This window comes from Lagopus leucura, unplaced genomic scaffold, assembly GCF_019238085.1.
Source record: "Lagopus leucura isolate 7727_CA_CO unplaced genomic scaffold, USGS_WTPT01 Super-Scaffold_100022, whole genome shotgun sequence".
Lineage (NCBI taxonomy): Eukaryota > Metazoa > Chordata > Aves > Galliformes > Phasianidae > Lagopus > Lagopus leucura.
Window position 1 is genome coordinate 7792740 of NW_024962275.1, and position 27878 is coordinate 7820617.

At 47.6% G+C, this 27878-nt stretch overlaps 1 long non-coding RNA gene across 4 annotated transcripts; it reads right to left on the minus strand.

Annotated features, from left to right (window-relative positions):
• Positions 1-762: 762 nt before the first annotated feature.
• Positions 763-24671, minus strand: LOC122184434. 4 transcript variants are annotated; one of them, XR_006180551.1, is made up of 7 exons: positions 24007-24671; positions 23636-23764; positions 18910-18981; positions 11275-12358; positions 4461-4547; positions 4241-4311; positions 763-3621 (listed from the first exon to the last, which is right to left on the minus strand). It is a non-coding gene; the product is annotated as an uncharacterized LOC122184434 (long non-coding RNA). The 4 variants fall into 4 exon arrangements; XR_006180549.1 differs by lacking the exon at positions 4241-4311; XR_006180550.1 differs by lacking the exon at positions 4241-4311 and having other exon boundaries at positions 11263-12358.
• Between the last annotated feature and the right edge of the window lie 3207 nt (positions 24672-27878).

Consider the following 27878-nt stretch of genomic DNA (forward strand, 5'->3'; position numbering starts at 1 on the left):
TGATCTTGATGGAAGGAAGAGCCTTACCTTCAAATGATGAATTTGCTACACCATTAAGTTCTTCCTGGAGAGCAAGACATTACCCATGGTAGTTTAACTTCCTGAGATGCCCAACCACAGCTGAAACTATTTGCTCACGCACAAAGTTCATGCCAGCTTTGTTCATGTACAAAGATCCCTTTTCCAGGCTGGGGACATGTTCTGTATCACAGTACTTCCAGCTTTTGGGGAGATCACTGAGTTCAGTCTGGCAGGGTTTGGAGACTTTGTCTCTTCAGCACCTTGCAGGATGGAGCACAAAGCGGAGGCAGTCTGCACCCCCAGGAACAGCATGGGTTATATACACTTTCCAGCTCATCAACGAGCAGCTGAATGAGGGCTGTGTTCTCTAGCACACTCAGCTGTTGTCAGACAGGTTCTCGAAGAAAATTAGGGCTCCATGATGCCAAAGACAGATAAGAATCTCTTCAAAAGTGGAAAGCAGGAGCCAAGTTTGTCAACAGCAGCAGTTACAAGTTTGTTTTTGCCTTAGAAGTATCAGGAGCACCAGCTAATAATACAACATTAGATAATACAGATAGTTAGATAATACAGATAATACAACATTATCAAGTGCCCTAACTCCAGAATGTTTTGGTGGGATGTTTTTTCAGAATTATGAACTAAACTTGCTTCCAGAATCCCTCATTGTTGCACAAGTCAAACTATGTTCTTCCATCGTCTGTAGATTTTTGTATTAAAAAGTCAAGAAGGCACTGGAAATATTTTGTGTGTATTTATTGGCACTATACATATATATATATGTCAATTTTATGTAAGTGACTGTAAAAATCAAGGTACAAACTTGAAAACCTATTGTTCTCAGCAGCTTTCTCCTTCAGCAGATGGCTTTGATATCTTCTAATGATGAAGTTTATCAATAGCTTGTTTTTAAAATCACTTTGGATCTTAAAGCAAAATAAATAAATAGATAAAAGCCCTTTGTTTGCTTCACCTTCATTCCTGACTCGTTCTGTACTTTCATGAGCATCCACCAACAGCTGACGTTTACAACTGTGAAGAGCAGGAGTTTGTTCACCCATGGCAGCGTTGTTTCGTGTGCTGTATTTTTCACACGTGATTCCCCAGATCACAGAATCACAGAATTGCAGGGTTTGGATGGGATCTCTGGTGAGATACTGGCACAGCTGCTCAGAAGGCGGTGGAGTTACCATACCTGGAGGTGTTAAAATGGGAGATACCACACTGGGTGACACAGTCTACAGCAATCGTAGGCATGAGTTGATGGTTGGACTGGATGACCTTAGTGGTCTTTCCAAGCTGAATGATTCTATAGTAGGTGCAACTGTTACGTGACGATATGAATGTATTTACAGCTCACATACAGAAATCCCCAAGCTTCAAGCTGGTCTCCGTAGGCAGGATACAGAGGCACAGCTGTGCATGTAGAGACCAAAGTGGAAGAGATCTATTAAGATGTAACCATGCAAGCCACTGCCAGAGCATGACTATCACTCAAAATAGCTCTTTGCTCACTACGCTTCCTTTCTCTTGACAGTTCCTAAAAACAAAGCATGAAAAATGGTATCCTTTGAAAGATATGGCAAGGGCTGCTCCAGCCCTAACCCTCTAGCAAGATGACTTCACTTCTTGCAGATACCCCACTTCCTTTTCTTCATGTAAATCAGGGGAATCTCTAGTACAAAAACAAGGAGATATGAAACAACTTTTTGCTGTAGTGGTGGGACTGTTCCTCTTTGCTACAGAATTATCCGGCGAGTAGGTAGAAAAGGCATTACAGCATTTGGAAAACTCCCGTGTTTGTACAAACCTCTAGGTCCACTGAAACTACACAGTTCTGCTCTGCTACCACCACTGTACGTGTGCTGACATCTCATTAGTTTACATTTGGAGGTCATGCCTGTATGCTTCTTTGATGAAGGATGTTAAAAGAGGAGGTGAGATTGAGAAAAGACTTCTTCTTTACCACAGGCTGCTGGCAGTTCTCACTTTGACTAGAAATGTAGGACTGATCTCCTGCATAACCCATTACTGCTACCCCTCTACGGTCGTAAATTTTGATGCCTGTTCATTAGGCATGTTCTGTCGAGCATATTGCTCCTCAATTACAATCCAAATTTCAGGGAAGCATTTATGCATCTATTCGAAGCCAAGTGCTTTGAACAAATCATTTTTTTGGCAAGCATAGTTTTCTGCGGAATTGCTTTCTTGCTTCAGTGGGGCACCGCTGGGATTGTGCTTTAAGGCTGCAAATGTAGCAATGACAACACAGCTCCTTCAAGTAGGTTTAGTTTATTCTTGCAGAAAGTTCTCAAATGGTAGTTGAGGAAAAAAAACCACGCTATTTTTCCAGCAATGATGTTGGATAGAGAAGCTTGCTGGCGCAGCTGCCACAAGGATTTTTCTTGTCTCATACTGTCACAGGGTGAATTTCCTAAGTGACAAGGCTGACTGCCCTGCTCTAGCAGCACCTGCTCTGTTCTTGCTGAAAAACCCTCAGGGATGGCACACGTGCTGTGAGCATATGTGAGTGTCCTCAGTGCAACCAGGCAGCCCACGCTGCTTCCACCTGCACTCAGCACTGCTAGATTGCCTTCCTGTCCTCCTGCGTCCACATTTGCTGCATCAATGCTTTGACAAAGTGCTTCCACACCTATGACTTTTAGGAATAAACTCACAGCTGAGAAGCCTGTGAACGGAATAATAGCTTTGTAAACAAGTTGGGAGTTGTTTGCTCCTTCTGTTCTTCCCATCTCCTGTGGCAGATTCCTCACACTCCCTGCCTGCTGTATCAGTTTCAACCTGAGGATGAGGAAGGCCCTTGAGCCGGGGCAGCACTGCTCACCTGGGGCACAGGATGTGTGAGATCAGTCTCTCCGTCTTGGCTGAGGCTTTGGAACATTACAAATCTGTGACAACATTCATGTTTCCTGTTGTTTGTCATACAGCAACCTGTGTCACATTAAAGAAACCTCCTCAGAAGTCTCCTTCCCAGGGTCTGATCTGTGGCCCTTCTTTGCTGCCAGAGCAGTTCTGGAGCCACAGGAATTAGCATGGGTGCTGATAACTCAGAGACTGCACCGTATGAAACCATCCTCCAGTGATGAGAGAGCTCCCTACCAGGGCCCTCTTGAGTCAGAGAGATCAGGACGAGATGACAGCCTCAGACAGCTCTGATAAGAAACACCACCAAGAAAATAAATCTTTCCATCCTGCCCTCCTTCCCTCGTCTTTATACGCCATTAGTCCCTGATCTGGGAAACAGAAGAAAGATCAGCCAGGATATTGCTGGTTTGCTAGCGTTTTCCCTTTTTCAGTCTTTCCCACCTGGCTCTTCAGCAAATAGGTAGTATTTCCCTCTTCTTTCCCTATGCACTCGAGGTCATGCAGTCCCAGAGTTCTCTGCGAGTTCCACGGCAGTTCTCTGGAAGAATCCATGCACCAAGGATTGAGGCTGCTCTCTTCCACAGCACAGACTTTCCACACAGAAGGAATTTCAGAAGCATGCCAGCAGGCTCAGACAGCAGAATGACATCTCACTCACCCTGTAGACACCACTATCAATTCTTCCCATGGATGGGGAGCAGAGAAAGCCTTTGGCTGAAGAAGGAAAGGCTCAACTCAATCACATGCAACAGGAAGCATCAAATAAGCATTAGCCTGAGCTATTGCAATACTTAAGTGCTTTCCACTCACGCACTTAAAGGAGTACTTTACAGAATTGACTAAGTAGCTAAATATAGTCAAATAAATAAACAAATATCGTAAGCAGCTGATCTCCCTCAACTTCCCACTGCAACCTTCCCAGATAACTCATCATGCCTCACATTCCCCCTATACCTTCAGTGATCAGCACACCCAGACACCTGAGCCCCAGTACACACCATCACATTACCCTCTGCAGAGCCCCTCCTGCCCTGCACGCAGCACCTCACAACCCCTTCCTTCACCACTACACTTTCGCTCCCACACAGCTACAGGAGCAGAGCAAGGTGGAGCTAATGGGGTCAATTGGCCCTCGTTAACACCTTGATCAAAGTCAGTGCCTTTCCTTCAGCTCATCGGACCTGGGAGTACTTCCTCTACTCAACCCAACTCAACTCAGCCCAACTCAACCCAACCCAACTCAACCAACCCAACCCAACTCAACCCAACCTTCTCTGTCTCTGTCTCTTCATACTGCCTCTTTCTCTTAAGGAAAATACAGCAGTCAACAAACCAAAGTCCTCAAAGAGTGCCCAGGTGCTCTCCATAGCCTTCTGAAATGTCTGGGATCCCTCTCCCATAGACCTGGTTTGGATTTAGGTGGGGTGAAGACAAACCTGCTGTTAGACTTTACAAGTGATCCCCTGATCCCATCCACAGCTCCCCTTAAGTGAGCTGTCAAGAATATTCTCAACAAGAATATTCATTGTGTACATATATTATACATAACTTACTTTCTCCTTCTTCTGTCTTTACAGGCTTTCCCTGATGTATTCATAGACTTGAAGCAGAAAACTCCAATGCAGCCAAACTATAGTGTCCTATAAATACCAAACAGAATTAGTTATCAAGAATGACTTACAAATACTATCATGTGCTCTGATGCAGTCATCCAAAGTATTACTTGTTTTCATAGGAATAACTGATATCTTCCCAGAAAATCAGGATGTTTTGTGTTTTTTTTTTACTTAGATAAGACACTGAGTTAACAGGATCCAGTTGACCTACACCAAGAAGGCCTCCAAGGCTCATTAGTGTATTTATCCTTTTATTATTCCTTATCTGTGAAGTAGGGAAAATCCATTTTTGCAAATGGGGAACTGTGGAGATACTAAATGACTCGTCTACAGCCACACAGGAAATCTATGTGGGGGGAAGAAAAAGGAATCACAGAGATCCTCCAGGTTCCCCACTTCTCCCCTTTTCTCATCCTTGGCACCCGGAGCAAGGGCTGCAGGTTGGGAGACAATGAGAGTTGCCATGGAACTGTTCAGGCAGGGACAGCAAAGGCTGAGTCAGTGGTGGTCACTTCTGTCCACTGTGCTGTTGGGGACCCCAACATAGGAAAGAAAAGAAAGCTCTGGGGAGACCTCACAGCAGCCTTCTAGTACTTAAAGGGAGCTTATAAGCAAGAGGGAGAGTGAAATTTTACATTGGCAGACAGTGATAAATCAAGGAGGAATGGTTCTAGACTAAAAGAGGGGAGATTTAGATTAGATGTTAGAGATAATTTTTTCACTCAGATTGCGGTGAGGTCCCAGAATGGCTGCCCAGATCCATGGATGCCATCCCTGGAGGTGCCCAAGGCTGTGGATGGGCCCTGGGCAGCCTGAGTGGGGGGCAGGCAGCCCATGGCAGGGGGTGGGACTGAGAGGGCAATGCTAAAGTTCCCCGTCTCTGCTGCAAAAGGTGCAAGAACCTATGAGCAGGCTTGGTGGGGACAGGACTGGGAAGCATGGTGCTCAGTGTCACACTGGTGTGCCCTCATCCATCCTGGCTTGTTGGCGTCTCTCCTCCTGCCCTGCAACGTCTCCCCATGCCCACTTGTTGCTACCTCAGTGGGATAACAAAGCTAAGGATGACCACATCTGTCTCTAAGGAATTCATCCATCCTCTGATAGGAAGATGACGTTAGATTAAAAAAATACATAAAAGAGAACAGATGAGTTTTCAAAGGCAATATTTTCTAGCCACTAAATTCCCAGTCCAGAGGGCTTCACTTTGAATTAGTATGGGCTGTCTCTGCTCCAGAATTAAAGTTATTGATCCAGTCCTTGTTTACTGTCATCCACCTTTGTTCCTGGACTTATTACCACCTGTACAGGGTGAGAGCCTCTAATTAGCATCTGCAATTTATGGGCTTACTCTGGAGAATCACCAGTCAGGAAGCCACCCAAAAATCACTGCAGAGGAATTGTGGCAGGACATCCACCTCCCATCCCCAGGGAGCTGTGTGCAAGCTCTTACACAGACTTCTATGCAGCTCCTTTGGATTTGCCAAGTAAATCATTTTACGGGAAGCTTTGTAATTGGCCATTCAACAATTTTTTCCCACAGTGACAATCTTTTCCTTGGCTAATCTGTTGGAAAACAAAAACCTCCTGAATAATGTCCAGCAGTCATAAATCCTGCACGCATCTAACGTGGCGTGAATGCTGTTCCTCTGGGAGGTCGGGAGGTTGGGATGAAGGTCTGGATTTGGCAAGAGCTCCATCAGAGCAGGCTGAGCACATCAGAGCAGGCTGCCAGCTATTGTGACTGATGATGGGATGGCTGCTGGGGTCTGACTGCACCGCAGCACAGAGGATGCTCTGCAAAAGCCTGAACTGACTGTGCTCATGCACAGAGCTTCTTGGATAAGATCTCTCCTTGACCAGCTTCTCTCTATCAGTTTTGTTCTTGAAGTGTTTTGTTGTTTTTTTTTAACAGACTAAGTGTTTCTAGGTAAGCCTCCAGAGGATGTTTGCTCAATGATTGTCACTAAATAAACAGAGTGTGCTGACTGAAGTCACAAAAACAAGGACATGGCAGTCTGGGGACCTTGGCTGCCACAGACAGCCAGACAGCCTCCCTGCAGCATCCCCAGGCGTTGAGCACTGGTGTAAGCAGGGATCCTCATCCAGGACCCCATGAACACTCCTCTTTTCCCACACTATCTATCTTCAGCAAAATTAAGGACCTGTTCTCCCGTGACCAAATTGCAGAACACATGTATAGCCCTGACCCCACTATTTCCCACCAACCAAAATGCAAGGGGCCCTGGAAAACCCACGGTCTGTGCTCACCTGTGAGCCCCTGAGCACTGCATGAGCATCACATGCTCTGGTTTCCCCATCTCTGTTGGCAGGAGGTGCTGGCAAACACTGCAGAATCCAGCATCTCCTCTGGGGAAGTCACCTCTGAATCTCCCTGACCTGCCCAGGGGTGGTTTGAGCTCAAACCTGACATTTCAGAGGTTTGGGACAATGTCACGTTCACCCATAGGTACCAGAAACCTGACTGTGCTGGTGGTGAAGTATTGGGATCCCACATCCTTTCCCCAAAGGAAAATCTGAGGGGGCTTCTTGTGCAGTAGGTGCAGGAGGGTTTCCTTGCCCTTTCTGAGCCTGACTAAAAACGCAGGGGGGAAGAAACCTGAAACAAACACTCCTTTCTGCTTTTACTCCTCAGGTAAAAGCCCTTTGCTTTGAAACAAGTAACCTTCTGATGTACAGAACTATTAAATCAAGGAGGGAAGGACAGGATGCATTCCTCTAGACTACAGTTATTTTCTGAGCGAGTTTCACGATGGGAACACAGGGTGACTTGTGGCCCTGAAGCCTAAATCTGCAGCACTCGAAACCAGAACTTCCATCCCAGGGCAATTTCTGACATTTGCAGTTTCAACATCCTCAAGGATGTTGAAAAGTGAAAATATTGAAGTTCACTGATTAAAGGCACCCAGGAAGTTTTGTCTTTCAAAGTAATAATAATAATAATAATAATAAAAGGAAGACCTCTGTAACTTCTAAAGAAATACTTCATTCCCAATGCTGGTGTTTCAAAATGCCTCCTCTTGTAGATATTTTTCATTTAAATTCCTTATCTGAAAACCAGAATCATTGCCCTAAAGCATCACATTCCCATGATAGATGCCAAATCCAGCACCCCAGCAGCACCACGAGATTATTGCTCCAGTTACAAATGTTTTATTCACGTGTTACTCAATCTAAATTTCAAATCTGGGTCCTGAACCCCACGTAATGGCTTTCTTTCAAAAACCATTTTCGAGCCGCTGAGCAGAAACACTTAAACGTGCCACAGAGAAAGAAAATGTATGTGGAATGATAATGGCTTTAATGCACTCCAAGGGTGTCAGTGCTTCGTACCACCCCCGCCCATTTGTTACTGAGCCACAATGGGCAAACCTTGAAGAAAACAGCATTACACTGTGGAGTACATATTTGTTAGCTCTACGCACCCTTACACTGCTGACAAGGAGCCAGAGAATGACTCATGTGGTTTGTTAGAGGGAGAAGCTTGAAATGGAGAGCACAGAACTTAGCAATGGAATGAGAAATGCTCGGAGGATGGGAAATAGAGCAGCAAACAACAACAACAACGTTAAAAGTGTCTCTGAATTTTACAAGGTAGTTTCTTCCCAACTGTGTTTTAGGTCATCAAGAAGATGAATAAAGGAAAACAAAACACAGAGAACCCTTTGACAAGGTGCAGGAAAAATGCCCTGGTGAACAGAGTCTCAAAACCAGCTCGGTTTTTTCTTTCTGCTTATTTTGCATCTGTGTGCCAACCAACCACAGCAACCTCCATTAACTGATGGGAACCACAGGTTACTTTTTGATGATCACAATCAGGCAAGCATTAGCAAAACATGTGCCAAGCTGACGTTTGGGTTGAGTCCAACCTCAGCAAATTACTGACCCAGGTTGGAAAATGGAGACTGCCTTTCCCCACTCTTTGAACATCAGCACTAATGCACTCTCGGACCTTCAGCACGTGCCTCTCCAGTCACAGAGCAGCTCTCTGACCCTCAGGGAGCACCTGGTGTCACAGCCAAACTCTGCCTTCATTTCTCCCTGCCTGAGGTAGAAGCTTGCAAGACAAAGCTGCTCCATGCACCGAAGCCTCTACACAGCCATAAATAATTCCCTCTGCTCATGTTGGTTTCCAAACCCAACTGCCCTTGGCTTGCAGAGGACTCTTGCCTTGTTTTGTTATTCCTGTCTGCCTTTTTTTTTTTGCTTGGTTTGCTGCAGTGAGATGTTTCTGTGGAAACGCAGCTGTAGGAAGAGGGGCCTTAGGGGAAACCTGGGAAGTCTGGGGATTTTGGATTTACACTCATTGTTAGCTTATCTCACCAATAAAATGGAGCAGCATATTGTAATTACAGAGTATGAGGATAAAAAAAATTATTGTTACCCTTTTTTTTTTTTTCTAAGTCCCATTTACAAGGGCTGGTGAGCCCCTAGACTGGCTGCTTGCTAGACTAGTGACTTGTTTGCAGCCTAAGAAGTCAAAAAGGCAAGAAGCACTGAACCAGAAGTGAAGCGGATGATGACAGAATGCATGCTTCCCAAAGCCGATGGCCATCACGAAAAAGCAGTGTCAAACCTGCCAGGTAGGTCTGATGGATAAGTGAGGGCACACAGCTTTGATCAGCTGCAGGAAAGTTTATTACATCAGCAATATTGCAAAACACAAATAACTTTGTCCTAGAACAAAGAAGAAGGAAATGAAAGCAAATGAGCACGTGGAAACTTGACAAACCCCAAAAGCCAATATCTCCTCCTTAGGACCATAGAAAACAAGCACAGATGTTTTCTTGGTGAGGAGAAGCTGAAGCCACTCTCTAACAGCCCTTCTAACACACTTCATAGCACTGTGTTACCGTGTGATGCCTAAGGAAGCCAACCAAAAGAGCCTTTGCCTTCCATGACACAAAGAGAAAAAACTTGGATACCAAATAGACCTTCATTTCTCACAGATGTCACCAAGGAACCAGACAAGCTATGAGAATAAAACTTAGAAGTAAACATTTCCTATTCAGCAGTACAATATTTGCAGCCAACAGACTATACAGCCTCTCCCTTCCTGTTGCACAGAGCACTCCATGTAATTAATCGTAGCTCAGACACAGCATAACCAATGACACTTAGCCCGTCTCATCAAAACCAGGGAACCCTTGACATCGTTTGAGTCATTCTCCTGGTAGGTCTTTTCAAGCCTGCATTCATCAGCTGGTAAGTGAGCAGATTTCTAGCTCGTGTGGCTTTGACCTCCTCACTCCCAAAGACCAAACAGCCCAAAGAGTGCAAATATCTGGCTGTAATTTAGTGGAAGCCCGACCCCACTCCTATCAGCACTGCTGATCAGAGCGCAGCAAAAAGCAATCCAAGGATCTGAGAGCAAGTTCTGTTCACGCTCGTAACCTCAATCAAGACCTGCCATAAAGAAACCTCTTGCAGGTGCCAGTACTCAAGGAGGTCATCATTTTAAAAACCACCTTGTACAAGCAAAAGTTCCTCACGGCAGATTTGTGTCTGCTCATCCCTTGTGTTCTCTCACATTAACCAACTTGTTTCCTTTGGCTTGGTCTGGCTCTTGCATTACTGCTCTTATGCATGAGCTTGAATCCCATCCAGATGAAATTACAGAAGGCTGTATAATGAAATTTCTAGCCACACTGGGGCTTTGGCTCTAAACATCTCTTAATTATACCTGCAGCACCTTGAAGTTCTTCACTGAAACATGGAGATGGGTGGAAGAAATTTGTATCAACTCAGATATTATTTTACCTAGCATGGGAAACTGCCTGCATCCTACTCCAGAACGCACCAAATAAACCCATTCTGCAGCAGTAAAGACTTTTCTTTTAGAGCATAGTCAACAGTTCAGCAATCTGATTTCAGAAGGACTTTCACTGGTTCCTGCCTGCACTGGGTGCTGTTTTCTACCTGGCTCCAGGACGCCAGCAGAGCTCTGCAGCAGTGCTTGACTCTGCCCCATTTGACAGTGAGGGTATCTGAGAAGAGTTTTCCAGAATGAAGTTGATATGTTCTGAGGTTTCTGGTTTTGGTTGTTTTTTGTTTTTTTAGTGTTTGCAATATCACCAATAATTGTTTTTTTAACATTCAAAAAAGGATTCCGGTTTATGATAGGGCTTCTATTCTCTGTATGCTTCTGGGCACCAAGCAACAGAGCACGTCTTGTATCTGTGTGCTTGTCATTAAGGTGGCGCTTCTGTATCAGTCCTGCACTGAGGACAAAACCAAGTAGGGCACAGTTATTATTCTCCAAATGTTCTGCCAAAGCCACCAGATGTCAGTGCCCCATCCCTGGAGGTGTTCAAGGCCAGGTTGGATGGGACCCTGGGCAACCTGGTCCAGTATTAAATGGGGAGGTTGGTGGCCCTGGAGATTCATGATCCTTGAGGTCCCTTCCAATCTGGGCCATTCTGTGGATCTGTGGAAGGGTGTACAGTGCTTCCCTGGAGTCCTCCATCTGGGAGGCATTTGGAAATGAGCTCAGCTGCGATAGGAATCCCCTTATTGGACAGCAGAGAGGAGCTGCAGGAAGGAAGGAAGGAGACTCCAGGCTGATGGGAAGCCAGATTCATCTTCCCAGAAACACTTTCCAGACAGGGACACAGAGGGAAATGAGACTGTGGAGACAGCACCAGGGAAGAAAGAAAAATGCAAAGGGAAACTGAGAATCCTGTGTTGGCAAGATGGCCTACAGTGCTGTAATACAAGTTACCTTGCCCTTTACCTTGCCCCAGTGACGTCCGTACCCGCTGGTGTAATGTCTGTGCTCTTTTCAAATTGAGAAGTGATTTAAATCCTCAGGGCTGACCTTGCAGGAGAAAGCACAGGGAAAAAATCAGGGTTTTGCCCGTAAGGAAAAGCAGACCTGTTTCAGAAGGGAGTTTTTGGGAACTAGATGGATGTGTCTGAAGCAATGACTGGTAAGGAGATCACTCAGGGACAAGTATTTTGAGCTTCTCAAAATCTGAAGGACAATTGCATATTTAAAACGAGGAGGCCTGCTATTATTTTCACTGAGATTATTTTCACATCGTGCACTATTGAATCCTCTGAAGCAATCTGATAAATCAGAAATTGTCTGTTTTATTCTTCCTTCCCTGGAGAAATGGAGGCATAACAGCGTTTGTCAGCATCCCAGCCTCCACGTGCTGCCACGTGAGAGCAGGTTCCCTTATCAGACACGTGGAAACACAGAGACAATGCAAAATGAGTGCCTTCTGAAGCACAGTGCTTAAAGATAGCATGGCACCGGGCTGGAGCCACAGCCCCTCTCTAAATTACCCCTTCCTTCTTCCTATGGCCTGAGCACACCAGGTGAGCGTGCGAGTACAGCTTTCAAAGAGCCCTCGTGTTTGCCATGGATTGTCAGGAGAAAATAACAGTCCTGGGAGATGGGAATGTCACTTCCAGCTGTGGGCTGGTCTAGGAGTTGAGGTGGGGTGATTCTGACAGGCAGCCAGCTGTTTTCAGCATCTCTAAGTAAGAGGAGCTGCAGTAATTAAACGTCTCAGGCAGAATATCTGGATGCAGTTTCTTTGAAGAATGGCTGGAAAAGAAGTAGCAAGTGATCGTTTATGTAATGGAGTCATTACTGTAACAAGATTACAAAACAACCCATCTGCTTCTTAACCTTTACCCCCAGCTGAAGGAGGAAGCCAGACTGTGATGTCTGCCTGCAGCTGGGCAGTCAGGGTTTGTGCTCAGGATGTGCTGTCTGGAAAGAGACGTGCCAGAGGTTGCAATGCTGGCCACACTCCATTCTGTCTCTGCACGGGGTTCCCAAAGAGGTATCCAGCCCACAGAATGCCCTGGGGAGAGAGAAGGGGGTGCTGATGTGGGTGCTGCAGGTGGCTGACTCCTTGTTCCCAAGGCGGATGGAAATGAGAACCCAAAAAGGTCCCTGGTCTTTGCTGTGATTAATTCCCAGAGCAGAGACATCACCTTGCCTTGGCTTGGAAACAGCCAATGAAGCTCTGCTCTGCCATGTTTACATAGCTCTGCTGGAGATGTCAACAGCATCGCTGAAATTTCCACTTCTCTAAGCCCTCCAGAGCACTGACTGGCTGACCATTTGGCCACATTTGCTTGGAAAGTTTCAAGGAAACTGAAGAGTGTTAAGTCTCAACCGTTGGAAACAATATCCTCTGCTTAGCTGAACCCAATTGCAACATCTTCCAGGAGATGAGAATGCAGCAAGCAAAAGCAGCATGTAAAATACGTACGAGTTTGTTGCTTTCTGCCTTTCTGGTGCCAAAGAGAAGTCAGATCAAAGTCCTCATAAAAGCAAAAGAAGAGGTCAAGATTCTAAAGGGCAGCACGCAGAATCATAGAATCATAGAAACATAAAGGTTGGAAAAGACCTCTAAGATCACCAAATCCAACCCCAGTCCATCACCACCGTGCCCATTGATCGTGTCCTTCTGTGCCACATCACATGCTGCAGAGTGACTAAGGAGAGGAAAAACATGCTGGTTCTGGTATAAAAGGTGCTGAGGGAAATCGGATGCAAACTCTCACAGCCCAGAGCTGGGAATGGTTTGTGGACAAGGCTGGGACACCTCTGATGCTGGCCATGATTGTGGCTGATGCCACAGCACTTCATACCTTGTCCCACCCTGCAGGAAGGGAAGGGAAATAACTGCAAGGGATGCAAGAAGCAGAAGCCAGAGGTGCAAAACCTCAGAAGCAGAACAGCTCACTTCCCGAGCACATCCAGCAGGCAGTCAGCACAGAAAGGGGAATGAAACTGCAGCACAGGGATGGGGCTGTGTAGAGAGAGAATGCAGAGAAAGGGGGGAAAGGCAAAGGCAAAATCCTCATTGTCCTTGGCAGTTGGGTGTCTGAAGGAGATGGCTGGGCCAGAAGCATTCTTGGCTTTGCTGGATTGGTTCAATCTGTGCTGAGATGTTGGAAATGTGATGCCCCTTCTGCTGCTGACAACAAAGGGATGGGGTGGGTAAGTTGGAGGAGGTGTGGCAGGAGGTGCAGTGTGGTTGTCCGTCTGCTCTAGAGCCAAGAAAAAGCTGATGGAGCTGGATGCTCTGCAAATAGAAACAAGATTGAGTCACCCTGACACATGTGAAATGACTTCCTCAGCCCTGTGGGACAGGCTGTGTGATACAGTAGTTCTGGCCTGAATTTAGAGGCAGTGTTGGCAAGAGGAAACTGCCCGGAAAAGGCAGAGCAAATGTAGATGCAGCCTAACCACAGGACTGGCACTGCAAGGCAGTGGCTTCCCAGCTGAAACAGGAGACGTTTGATGCTAGGAGCGTTGCTCAATGCCCTCTCTACCCCTCACACCCCGTGGGTGATTCTTCCCTGCAGCACTGGGGGCATCCCAAGGGATAAACAGACCTTCCTCAGACCCAGCCTCCAAGAAGCCCCTTCTGCTTGGGTGGAGAGATATCGTAAAACATATTTCATAAGGAGCAGCAATGCACATCTGGAATAGGCTCTGGTGAAGGCTGCTCATAGAAGCCGTGGGTGCTCCATCCCTGGAGGTGCCCAAGGCCAGGTTGGATGGGGCGCTGGGCAGCCTGAACTGATGCCTGATTTGCAGCCCTGCCATGGCAGAGAAGTTGGCACATAATAAACACTGAGGTCCCTTTCAACCAAATCATTCTGTGCTTCAGTGTTCTATAAAATCCTCTTGGGTTTGGGCACTTGCCTGATAATATCCAGGGGATACAGTCACCCACATCTTGTTTTTAACTGATGTGCCCACGTTGTTCCTCATAGTCAGCACTCATTGTACTGCAGATGCCTTCCTTGGAAAGGAAGGGGAAAGAAGTAAATGCTGTTGTTGTTTCTTGGGAATGAAATTGTACTGTATTGATTAAGTCAAGAGGCTGCAGAGGGCAGCTGCAGCTCCTTCTTCTGCTCCCAATGCTCATCTCAGCTCATACATTACTTCCAAAAAGATTTTAATAATAAAAAATGAAAATATAACCGGGGCATTGATTCCATTACTGTTCCTTCTGAGCAATAAACCTACTGGTTGCCACTGAACAAAAAGGAAAAAGCAATTGTAAGAGATGCCTGGATAAATGCCCTGATCTGTCAATGTTTCTGATGGAGATAAATTTTGTTGGTAAAAGCAAATATCCAGCACTGAAATAAAAGGAACCCAGAGCCATTAATATCAATAAAAATCGGTCTGCCAGACTTATTGAAGAACTGGTGCAGCTGGGAATGGGGAGATCAAGAAAGAACGCAGGGGGGAAGATACTACATGTGTGGGTCTGCAGAGAGAGGGGAAAGAAATAAGAGAGGGAGGGGGGAGGAAACAGAGAAAAACATTTCACAGAATCACAGAATCACAGAATCACAGAATCACCTGGGTTGGAAGGGACCCCAAGGATCATGTAGTTCCAACCCCCCTGCCTAGCAGGGCCACCAAACATGCACATTCAGATCAGGTTGCCCAGGACCCCGTCCAACCTGGCCTTAAACACGTCCAAGGACGGGGCATCCACAACCTCCCTGGGCAGCCCGTTCCAGGGCCTAACCACTCTCCTAGTAAAGAACTTCCCCCTAACATCCAACCTAAATCTTCCCTCCTTCAACTTAAAACCATTTCCCCTAGTCCTGCTGTTATCAGCCCTTTTGAAGAGTTTACTCCCCTCCTGGGTGTAGGTTCCCTTCAGGTATTGATAGGCTGCAATGAGGTCGCCCCGCAGCCTTCTCTTCTCCAGGCTGAACAAGCCCAACTCCCTCAGCCTGTCCTCATAGGGGAGGTGCTCCAGCCCCCTGATCATCTTAGTTGCCCTCCTCTGGACCCTTTCCAAAATCTCAATGTCTTTCTTGTACTGAGGGCTCCACACCTGGACACAGTACTCCAGATGGGGCCTCACAAGAGCTGAGTAGAGAGGGACAATCACCTCCCTGTCCCTGCTGGCCACCCCTCTCCTGATGGAGCCCAGGATCCCATTTGCCTTTCGAGCTGCCAGAGCGCACTGCTGGCTCATATTCAGTCTCTCGTCCATCAGGACCCCCAGGTCCTTCTCTGCCGAGCTGCTCTCAAGGACCGCTCCTCCCAGCCTGTACAGGTGCCTGGGGTTCTTCCGGCCCAAATGCAAAACCTTGCACTTTGCCGTGTTGAACCTCATCAGGTTCACCTGAGCCCAGCCCTCCAGCCTGTCGAGGTCCCTCTGAATGGCATCCCTTCCTTCCACCGTATCAACCGCACCACTCAGCTTGGTGTCGTCAGCAAACTTGCTGAGGGTGCACTCAATTCCCTCATCGATGTCATTAATAAAGATGTTAAAGAGCACCGGTCCCAAGACAGACCCTTGGGGGACACCACTTGTTACCGGCCTCCACCTGGACATAGAGCCATTGACCACCACCCTCTGTCTGCGGCCTTTCAACCAATTGCTTATCCATCGGGTCGTCCACCCATCAAATCCACTTCCCTCCAATTTGGAGATGAGGATGTGGTGGGGGACCATGTCAAAGGCCTTGCTCAGGTACAGGTAAATGACATCGGTCGCCTTCCCTTCGTCCACCAATGCCGTCACTCCATCATAGAAGGCCACAAGATTAGTTAGGCATGACCTTCCTTTGGTGAAGCCGTGCTGGCTGTCTCGGATCACATGCTCATTCTTTATGTGACCGAGCATGTTGTCCAGGAGGATCTGTTCCATGATCTTCCCAGGCACGGAGGTGAGACTCACCGGCCTGTAGTTCCCCGGGTCCTCCCTGCTCCCCTTCTTGTATATGGGAGTGATATGACCCTTCCTCCAGTTGTTCAGGACCTCACCTGACAGCCACGACTTCTCAAATATGATGGAGAGCGGCTCGGCAACCACCTCAGCCAGCTCCTTCAGGACCCTGGGATGCACACCATCCGGCCCCATAGACTTGTATTCATTCAGTCTAAGGAGGCACTCTCATTTAGTGGGGGAGTCCTCAGGGAATCAGCCTCTCATCAGGCACCTGAAAAAGGATGGAGTTAATGCAGAGCATCCGTACAGCTTGAAAATTGTCTTTTCTGTGCACTCAGTAACGGGCCTGCAGGCACTGAGCCTCTCATAGAAACGTAGAATCATGGAACCGTTAAGGCTGGGAAAGACCACTGAGATGATGACGTCCAGCCATCAACCCCATTGTGCCCACCAGCCCAGAAAGAGCTCAGCCCCAAGGTCTGCCAGCCCAGCCCCACAGCACATGGCACAGTGCTGGCTTCCTGTCCCTTGGGACAGACAGCAGGTAAAGCCAAGTTCTGCGGTCTTGGTTCATTCCTCATTGCATGCAGATCGAGAGCCAACAAGGGAGGTGACTTCAGCTCTTTGGCACGTCAAGCCATTGATCTTATGGTGTGATTCCCCTGCTAAGTTTCCTCGTGGGCACGTTTTGCTGTTGTCCCTGGGAGTTTTGCCAACTAATACTGAGTCAAAGCCCGTCCCTGGAACGCTTCTTCACTGCAGCTTTGTGGGACGTGCCGGAGAGTAACAGGGTCAGGGTGGAACGAGGAAGAGATGCTGGGCAATAACAAACAGCCTGGTGTGGGGACAGGGACACGCTGGTACCGAGTGCTCGGGGAGGGCAGCATTTCCTGGGGGAACATTTGGGACCACCAACATCTGCAAAACTTCTTCAGAAATGCCTCCTGTTTTATCATGTTGGCCCACGATGTCAGATGCAGATGTTATTCCATTCCATTTTGTTGCAGAGTGTCAGATGGCAGCAGAGAGGCACTCTGTCATAACGGTGCCTGACATGGGAGCGCTTATGAAGCAAAGGGGTGGAATTGAATTCCTCCTGTTGTTATTCACCAACACTCACAGAATGTTCATGAAGACCAAACTTTCTGAAGGCCCTCAGCAAGGGCGAGCTAGCCTTGGAGATGACCTACCCTGGAGGCAGCCCTGGGTCATTTTAAGCATTTCATTTTTCTAAACACAGAATAGAAACTGGGAGAGGCTGCAGGAGCGGGAAGAGGTTTGACTGCATGTTTTCATGGGAATTCATCTTTCTGTCTTTTTTTTTTAAATCAAAAAGTATCTGAATTTAACGCTGCAGCCTCATTTTTAAACACAACTTTGGTACATGTTGTACTGAGAGGTGTTGAATGGGAACACTTTGGCTTCAAAAGAAAAGAAATGCAGAATTTGATTGATCGTTTTTTTGACCTAAATATGAAATTTCAAGAAGCACTGAGTACACTGGCTTGGACGGTTCTAATTAGTGCTGAGTGTTACCATCAGCCAGGCAAAATAATTGTAATCCTGAGCTTTGTAAAAATTGCAAAATGCTTCAAGTGAAATAACTGCCAATGCAAACAACTTTAAGCAGCTGACAGAAGTCTCCATGCCAGGACATCACCATTCCATTTATTCTCCATCGCTCTACTACGCATTCCCTGAGCAAAAGAGAATGCTGTGGAAATGAGGAGAGCAGGAATTGCTAAGAGCCCTTTCAGAGCTGATAATGGAGCAGGAGGGGCACAAGTCCTCAGGCTGTCCCTTGGTGTGTGCTTTCAGCAGCTGTGGAAGTGCAGATGGAGGTGAGATTCTGCACGGGCTGGGAGCAGGGTGCAAGGCTCTGGCTGATAGAATTAAGTGGCCACAGCTGCTGGCGTGGTGCTCTGTGATCAGATTTAATCAGCCTTATGCTGCTTGTGCTTAAAGCAAATTAAATTAAACCTCGTTTAAAGTAATGAATCCCAAGCAAGCAAAGCGCTGGATCAAAGCAGGAGGGGGAGTGGATTGTCACTGCTGGAAATGTCAGCGCTGACATGGCTGGATCAGGGCTTCCTTCAGAGGGGCTGGAAGGGCTGGTGAACAAACCCACTGAGAACAACTGAACCTTCAGCAGGGGCAAATGAAGAGGGACATCCTGAGAAACTCCACATTGGGTGTTCCATACAGGACAGGCAAGTCCCAAAGGGCAGGGAGATGCTCCTCACCAAAGAGAACCTCTCCCACTTCCATCCTCTCCCCTGTCGAATTAATCTGGACTCAGATTCACCATAGTACCTGTTGCCCAGGGAAGTTGTGGCCGCCCCATCTCTTGAGGCTGGGTTGGATGGGACCCCAAGAAGCATGATCCAGCAACCCTGCCCATGGCACAGTGATTAGAAATGGATGATCTCTGAGGTCTCTTCCAACCCTAGCCATTCTATGACTCCACAGTTCTAGCTACACAGGACTGTTATTTCCCGCACTGTTTTGCACTGGTGCTTGCTCCTGGCTTGTGAACGGCAAAGTTATTTAGATCAGAGCCATGCCAGCCCTGAAAGTCCCTCCACATTTCTCCCAAACCACTGCCAATCTTCCCACAAGTTGCCAAAGTAAAGGAAGCGACAGGAGCCCTCCAGCCTTTGCAGCCTCCTGCAGAACCAAAGCCTGATTCTTACCTCCAGGATGCCTCAGAGCAGACAGTCACCAAACCGGTTCACATTTCCTCCAGCGTGAAGCACAAAGGATGGCTGGGAATGGGAGAGGTGAACTGCATACATTTAGGTTCATTCATGAAAACATTTTGGGTCATTCATCAGGTGCCAGCAAAAGCAGGAGCCCATCCCATCCACGCTGGAGAGATGTGCAGACATGTGGAAGGAGTTCAGGTGAAACATGCCTGGATGGCTTCCAGAAGGCTGTGCTCACAATGGGGCACCAGCTGAGCTGGGTTCTCTCCTGTGCAGGGCAAAACCCTGAGCCAAGGGAACCCCCATCACCCACTGCCAAGAACTGGGAAACTGAGCAGTGTTTGCCTGCATTGCCCTTCCGGTGCTTGGCTTTGAATTTTTGATTTATTTATAGTATGAATGTGTAATAGCATGCTATATGACCTCAGCTGGCTGCCATTCACTTGCACAAGAGTAAATTTTTGACGCTGATGATTAAGATTGCTTTGTTGTGATCAGCAGTGATCTAGGAAGTCCAAGCTGTAAAATTAGGTGTTCAGCATGACAGCAGAGTAGGCAGACACCTGTACAAGCTGTCTCTAAGAAGTCTTATATTTTTACAATGACCCATTATTTGCTGAGTAGTGACCATAAAAAAAGTTTCTGGTGGAAGAAGTGTTGGACCCCTCACTACAAGAAGGACATGGAGGCCCTGGAGCATGTCCAGAAATGGGCATGGAGCTGTGAGGGGTCTGGAGCACAAGTGTGATGGGGAATGACTGAGGGAGCTGGGATGGGTCAGCGTGGGGAAGGGGAGCTCAGGGGAGATCACAGTGCTCTCTACAGCTCCTGAAAGGAGGCTGTGGTGAGGTGGGGTTGGCCTCTGCTCCCAGGTAACAGCGATAGGACAAGAAGCGATGGCCTCACATTGCACCAGGAGAGGTTCAGATTGGACATTAAGAAAAAATATTTCTCAGAAAGAGTGGTCCTTCACTGCAGCAGGTCTGCCCAGGGAGAGGTGCAGTCACCATCCCTGGAGGTGTTCCAGAACCATGGAGATGTGGCACCAAGGGACAGGGTCAGGGGGCATGGTGAGGATGGGTTGATGGTTGGGCTTGGCGATCTGAGAGATCTTTTCCAACCTTGATGATTCCATGAAGAAAACCCACCTTCCCTATCAGACAATAAAATAGCAAGAGAAAGCCAGACCTTGGGATGCACTGAAAGCCTGGGATGCTGAGACCCTGAGGAAACCTGCCTTGCTTGTCCAACCCAACAAATGCAGCCACTGAGCTTAGAAGTGAAAAAGCAGCACCCACGCTTGTTCTTGTGGCTGGGGAGCACAAACAAGCCGTTAACTGAACCCCCCCCACCCCACCCCATGCTGTGCCTTTGGGAGCTGGTGCTCAGCTGCTGCAGTGTGAAACCTCCACAGAGCGAGAAGCAGCTGTGCAGAGCTTGGGGCTTCCTGCTGCCACCACGCTCACCCAGTGCAGGACGGGCTGGGACAAGGCTGCAAAAAGGTGGCTCTGTGCTGAGGAATAGCTGCAGAAAGGACAGCTGATGCTGGAGGGGTGGTTGCAGGAGGAGATCCAGGCCTGGAGACCTTCACTCTGCACAGCACCAGGGGAAACAGTAAGCTAACGTAACCGTGGTACTTTTATGGTTTTTCTAGAGGGCTTTATGGAAGCAGGGCTGTCTCAGCTTGCAGCTGCCAAGAGCTGACGTGGGTTTTGCAGCACTGCATGGCTTTTGGAAGAGATGCATCTGTGCAAAGCAAGCGTGGAACAGCACCAATTCTGCACTCCACGCTTCCACTGATGCGCGTGCATCCTGCAGGTTCCATTCACAGCAGGTGGGCAAAGTGCTGAGAATCGAGTTTAAATTTCATCTAAGAATAAGTTACCTACCAGTCTCTATAGCTCACCCAGACCATTCCCATTCCCACTTGCTGTCTGTGGGGAGTGGATGGTGTTTCTGCTCCCTGGATAAATGATTGAAAGCATGTAAAAAAGCTACATTAAGATAGATGAGAGACTTGTGCCTTGTGCTCCTGCTTGTGAAGTATTTCCAATTTGCACGTAGCTGCACTGCAGGAATTTCAGGGCTTGTACCAAGGAACTGGTGACAATCAGGAAGGCACAGGTTGTGCGTGACGGCAGCTCCAGTTCACTGCATGGGCTTTCTGAGCACCAAAAGCAGACTGAGAAATGTCCTGCATATTATTCTGTGCAGGAATGTGAATTTCAAGGGAAGATGCTAGCAAACCTTCCTTCCACAATCTTGTTCAACTGCTTGAGTTAGCAAAGCAAGAGGTAGTCCATGTCACTACTTAAAGAGGTTGTCTCTCCTTCAGAAGGAAACTGGAAGACATTCTGTACGCTCTGCAGATGCAGAGCACCCAGTAAATGGAAACAAAGAGTTGTCTTTCCTCAGAAGTACATCCCAGTCAGTGCAAACATAGGGTGGACCTTTCTCTTGGCATCCTTTGCACTGGTACCACCAGCATCATCCCAGCAAAAGAGGCAGTCAATGGTAGAATTATTGCACAACACCAAAGATCCAAGCAGCCCTGCTGCAGCCTAAAGCAGCATCCTAAAACCCAGCTGACATCTCACTGCCTCCAGCTCCAAAATTAAACCATCCTTAATGAGTGCTTGCAAAGCAGGGTGTGGCCACTCAAGAGGGAGCTGCGTTAAGTGAATGGCGAGTGTCTTGTAATGGAAAGGATATTCCTCTAATTGCAAGAGTTTCCTGGCTCTGACATAACGAGGAGAATTATTTCTCAGTCTGTCAGCTTTACTGTCAAGCTGTGGCTGCACACTCATCACAGGCTCAATGCCATCAGCCTGGAAGTTATTACAGCTGGCATTAGGCAGCTGCTGCTCTGGGCATACCCTGAACTGAGGGCAATGAACTCAATTGGGGATGCAGCCAAGGGACAGAGGGACACAGGGTTGACTCTATGACCTCTGTGCCAGCCACCACATCCCCAACAGCCACCTCAGCCCTTCCTTTCTGCCGTCTGCAGCTGCAGTTGTACAAAGGTGATGGGGAACCAAGGAGAGGTGCAATATTTGGGGAACCCTGCGTGCTTACCTGAGCAGCAGAACATTCTCCAGTTTGCAAAATTGGGTCAGAAATTGCTCAGTGACAAAATTTCTATTGCTTTCTGCTTCCACTCAAGCTAAAAATAAATGAAAATGTTATGCCAGGCTCATCGCTGCTGCAACCACGTCTGTTTCAGTGCACATTGGGGTGAGAGTGGGATGGGTCTTTGTAGCACCACTTCCAGCACCAGGACAAGGAAAGGGAAGCCAGGGATGAGCATCCAGCCCAGCACTGCCTCTCACAAAAAGTGTCCATGTCCCAGAATGTGTCCCATCTGCTCTTCCTCCACGGTCCCAGCAATGTGCACTGAAAGGCTGTGGGTGAGCTCAGGTGCAACCACGCTCTGCTAAAGTCCCGACTTTGTGTTCAGTAGGAGATGTATGCACCCCTAAGTGACTTCAAGCCACCTTGCTTTATGGCCTTCTCTGTATTTTGCAAAATTAAGGCTTTATTTTGCTTCCATATGCTTGGGGAGCATTCATTTCTATTGGAAGTCCCATGTAGCATAGAATCATACAATCATTTAAGTTGGAAAAGACTACTAAGATCATATAGCCCAACCATCAACCCATTGTCACGATGTGCTATAACACATCACCAGGTGCTGCAAGAGGCTCTGCAAGACGCAGAATGAGCTGTGATGTTGGATCTGTGAGTTTGAGCCAACCAGTCAGTCTACCCCCACCAAGCGTGATCTGATTAGCTCTCAGTAAGTGACCTAAAAGTACTTCAAAATTGTGTATTTCTCCGTTTTGCAATTAGAGGTTCAACACCTTCAGTTGTAGGAATATTCTTTGGAATTCTCTTGCAGATAGTGTAGAGGGAGCCAAGCATTTTGGAGTTGTTTGGGTACTGCCATGAGCTCAGGCATGGCTCTTGACTTTGAGCATGGCATGAACTGCTCCCCGTCCCCATGTCCCCAGTGGATGTGACCCTACAGATATAAGAGCTGCACTCAAACGTGCACATGCAAACCCTGCTGTGTTACTTCCACCAGCCCTTCTGAAGCTCTTCTGGGGCACTCCCACCATGGTAGAGCACATCCTGCTTTCTGGTTTGGGTCTGGACCTTTTGCTCCAAGCTTAGAGCGAATGAGGCTCACACATGGACTGAGTGTTTGGTTATTGCTCTGCACTGCGTGACGGGAGCCACAACCGAGCCAATTAAATGGCAAGCACATTTCAAACAAATAAATGGGGATTTATCTACGCAGACTGTGTTGTCAGCACAGTGGAAGGAGATAAGGCTCAGCTCCCGTTGCAGAGATTTCACACAAATTGATCACTCACAGTACCTAGCAGAGGTAATTATATTTCACACCTTAGATAAATAGAACACATCCTCCAGTAAGCCCTGCTGTCTTGGCAGGGTGAGGATGGAGCTGCAGCTTCCCCTGGAACAGGATGTGTGGTCAGGGGTAGAAAAAGTAGTAGATAAGGCAGGAATAACATGCAGATGCTGAAATTGCTCCAACTGCTACTTATTTTCTGATCAATTCCAAGCTGAGGAGATTTAAAATAAACAACAATCATTTCAATCAGCGGCCAGGAAAGCGTGCGAAATCAAAGCAGCTCTGCCTCATTTTTCTATGACCCAGTGTCCAGCCTATGGGAAGAGCCTTTACCTGCGAGGCCAGAAGCTCCATCCTCCCATGGCACCAACACCGTACTGACGATGCACCACCCCCAATGGCATGGCCGCAGGCAGGGCTCCAGAAGCAGCACTGCAGTGTCACTGCTGGCATGCTTCATTACTGCATAGAAAGAAAACAGTGTAAGGACATCAGGAGAATTTCGAAGGCTGACACCTCTTGCCCGATTACCGCAAATGATCTCAGCGGCACCTATTAAATCATTTCAGAAAACGCCTGGAAACATTAACCAACAAAAAAAAAAAAATTCCACCTCATGTTTCCATTGGCTCAGATACGTGCATTCAGCTTTATTTTGAGAAACAAAAAAAGCAAACAACAATGAGTTGAATTATCATTTGTACCTTTGCGGTCCCGGTAGAATTTCCCATCGCTTCTCCGGTTGCAAGTTCAGAGAGAATAGGTACATGGGGCAAAGCTGAATCAGGAAATAACCAAATGGGTAGAGGGGAAATTCAACAAGCCCTGTGCGACGGCGGATCTGAGGTTGGGCTCTTGCCTTGGGCCTGATTCCCAGCACATCACAGCAGTGTGACCTTCAACATAACCGCATGAGAGAGGGCTCTTTGGCGCTCTGAATCCTGAAATGACTGACTGCTTACTCAGGCAACATCCTCCTGGGCTAATTAGTCACTTGTTGTCACCGGTTCTTGTTTCTTTGCTCTCGTTTTGGCTCCGTGGCATGGCGTGGCTGTGTCTCCATCACCATCCAGGTGCTCTGCTCAGAGGGCACTTGCACTGCTTGGGCTCCGCAGGGCAGCTCTGTGCAGCTCAGGCTGTTTGCTCACATGGTTGTTCTTCTAAAGATGCTTTACTTTCCTGGCTGTCCTCTAAGGGCTGCAGAAGGGCTCAGATGCAGTTTTGAAGATGTAAGCAAAAAATTATTTACCTCTGGCTTCCCACTGCTGCCCAACAGCCACTTCTTCTGAGTGATGGCCTCAGGCTGTACCAGGGGAAGTTCATGCTGGATATTAGGAAAACTTCTCCAAAAGAGTGGTGATGAGTGGCACAGCTGCCCAGGGAGGTGGTGCAGTCAACCTTCCTTGGGGTGTTCCAGAACCGTGGCGATGTGGCACTGAGGACGTGGCCAGTGGGCAGCATTGGTGGTAGATGGATGGTGGGACTTGATGACCCTAGAGGTCCTTTCCAACCTTAAAGATTCTGTGATTCTTGGAAAAATTATGTTCAGTCTCTTAATTAATTTATGCCATCCCTGAGCCAGCCCTGCAGCAGGAGTCCTGTAGCTCTCAATTTCTCTCCCACTCAATTTTTGTGCTCTAAATTGTCCAAATTCAGTGCTGAGCTCAGTAGGGACACCCAGCCTCATTCCTCCATGCTGGAGAGGAACTTGAGGCAGATTTATGTGTCCTAGCAGCTATTTCCAGTCCATCCCTTGTTCACCACGCTGGTATCTTGTGCTCTTTTCCCTCTTTTACAGTAATACCATTTTGCAAGCAGAAAGGGCTAGTCATGAGGATGTAGACATCTTGCCTCATCAGCCACAAGATCTTCCTAATTTTGCTGAGATTAAAAACCACCCAACATACTGTTTTGTTTGACTCTACGTGCCAGCTCAGACACTCCATCAATCACATTAACACGAGCCAGAGGTGTCTGAATACCTCACAACTGGCACACAAATACTTGCTGAGCTCAGCTGCAAGATGCTAATCACACACGTGTGTGTTGTTTCTGTATGGTGGCAACTGTTCCTCAGTTAATCAATTATGTTAATAGCCCTCATAAATAATTTTCCTCTTTGTTGTGGTTGGATAGGGGTGTGAATACAACTTGCCTCACATGCTGATGTGCAAGGCCATTCACCTGGTACAAATAGGGGCACAGCTCTTAAATCTGATTTATCTTGTGTAAACTGTGGATAATTCCATTGATGGAAATGGGAATGTTTTCATTCATTTATCACCCGTTGCAGTTTTCTTAAGTTCTGTGGCTTTTCTTCCTCTTCTGCCTATTCTGGCCTTCTCCAAAATGCTGCCATGGCATGCAAGTCATGTGGGTGCTGAGCCAAGTGCCAAGTGTAGGAAGTCTGCTGCTCTGAAACACCACCCCTGGCTGCAGGCCAGAGCTGGATTCCTGCTTTCATCATTGATTTCCCCTGCAAGCATAAGGCAGTGACTCACTCTTCTCACACCTCGCTTTACACAGAGCAGCAGAGGGGTGATGATGACATCTTTGTCTCGCTTGGGTGATTCAAGTGTGATGCAACCTCTTGGGACAGGGAATCTCACACTGCTCCAGCCCAACCTGTGACCTGCATAGCTGTGGCTGGCAGTTTGGCCATTGGTCCCTCCTGGCTCCAGGGATGGACTTGTCTCTGCAGTGTTTTGCAGATGGGAAGGCAACCAGCCCAGTTCCTGGAAAGACCCCGTTAATAGCACAGGTAAGGCTGATGTTTAACTGTAATCAAGATCCAAGCAGTTCTTGGAGCTGTGGTGCCTGCAGAGCAGCAGGATCAGGACCACAGCTATAGGCACGGTTGGGCCCACAAGACTTGGAGATATGGCAGCATCTCGAGGCAGAAAACCATTCCCATCCCCTGGCACTGTACCTAAACAGGCAGATGCAGTATGCACTGTTCCATGGGGATTTGGGGTGTTGGTTTGTTTGGGAGTGCTGGGCTCCTCGTGTCACATTGAGAAACAGCTGCCAGAAGCATTAACATTCCCAGCTGATCCTCTGGGATGGCAGAAGGCTCTGTTCTTAGTGATAGCCTGTGCACCCAGAGGTGAGCACATCCGCAGCACTCAGCACACTAACAGTAAACCTGACAACAGACAGCTCATGAGCTCAGTGCACAGGGATGCATTCATCACCCCTTCCTACTGCCTCCCTCTGTGCCCCAGCACCTCGCTGTGCTCAGTCCCTGTCCCTTGTTAACCTGGAGTTCCCACTAAAGCACAAAGGCTGTGTGCTTTTTTATTGTTTGCTTCTAAACTCCATAAACATGCCTCATTTCCCAGATGGCTGTTTTGACTGGCCAAGTGTTGCTGTTATTTGGACAGCAGGGTGCTTCTTTGAAAACATGAAGTATTTGGATGAGATATTCTGGAGTGGTGAGCTCAGATCTGATAGCCTGGGCCACTTTTAAATCCCGTTTGCCTGGGATTTTCACACTTATCCAAGAACTCGGTGCTGGATCTAGGACATAGCAGAAAGTGCATCCAGCAGCCTCCCAGTGAGTCAGGCTGAGCTGCACCCAGATCTTCACACACAGCTCTGGCTGGGAGGAAGGACCTGAGCAGCATGGAAGGAAAGTAGATGAGAACAAGGGGTATGAAGGTACAGAATGGATGATGAACTTCGGATGCTGAACTTCATCAGTTCCCCAAAAGGCCCCAGCAAGTGGAGCTGCTCGGAGCTGTTTCTCTTTTCCAGGCAGAGTAAATCAGGATGCTTCCAGATGGCAAAGGGGGAAAGGTCTCATGGGAAGACATCCATCCAGCCACACACTCCAGAAAGCCACTGCTGTTGCGCAGTACAGGAAGCCAGCACAATGTGTTCGCTCCAGGCACATCTCACCAACAACCTGTGCTTCTCCTGAGTTCCCATCCCGCCCCACAGAGCTTCAATCAGCAGGTTTGTATCAATGTTTGGGTGCTCCTGGACCACGTCCTCCTGCTGCAGCAGGCTTTAGGGGTTGGGGGATTCTCTGCTCCCTGCACACAGCCTCCATTGCGGCTTTGGCTTTATTCCTTCTGCAGTAAGATTCTTGGCCCCATTCTCTCCCTGCTCATTCCCTGGACCAGCAACTCTTGGCCAAGCAGGACTGGGAGAAGAACTGAAAAAAAGTAGGGTCACTGCTTTAGAGGGTTTGCAGGTGGGATAAGCAGAAGCAGGAGGGACTGCTTGCATGCATCCCAATTAGAACACAACAGGGAAGAAGAAACCACAGCAGCATTTGCAGAAACGTTTCATCCCTGTAATCAGCATGGGCAGAGAACAAGAAAATCAACTCTAAAGTGTCCTCCAGGAAACCAACATTGGCAAAATTCAGCAGAGCAGCACTTAATCTCGGCTGTACTGTGTCATTCTTGCATTCTATTTCACAGTCTTATTTTATTCTTGTTAAAAGAATAAGAATAATAATAGGATAAGGTAGGCATAGGAAAATATGAGCTAGCTGGGGGTTATTTCTGTGAACAGCTGTAGGAACAGGTTTTAACACACAGTGAAAGCAGATGAGATCATAACTTTT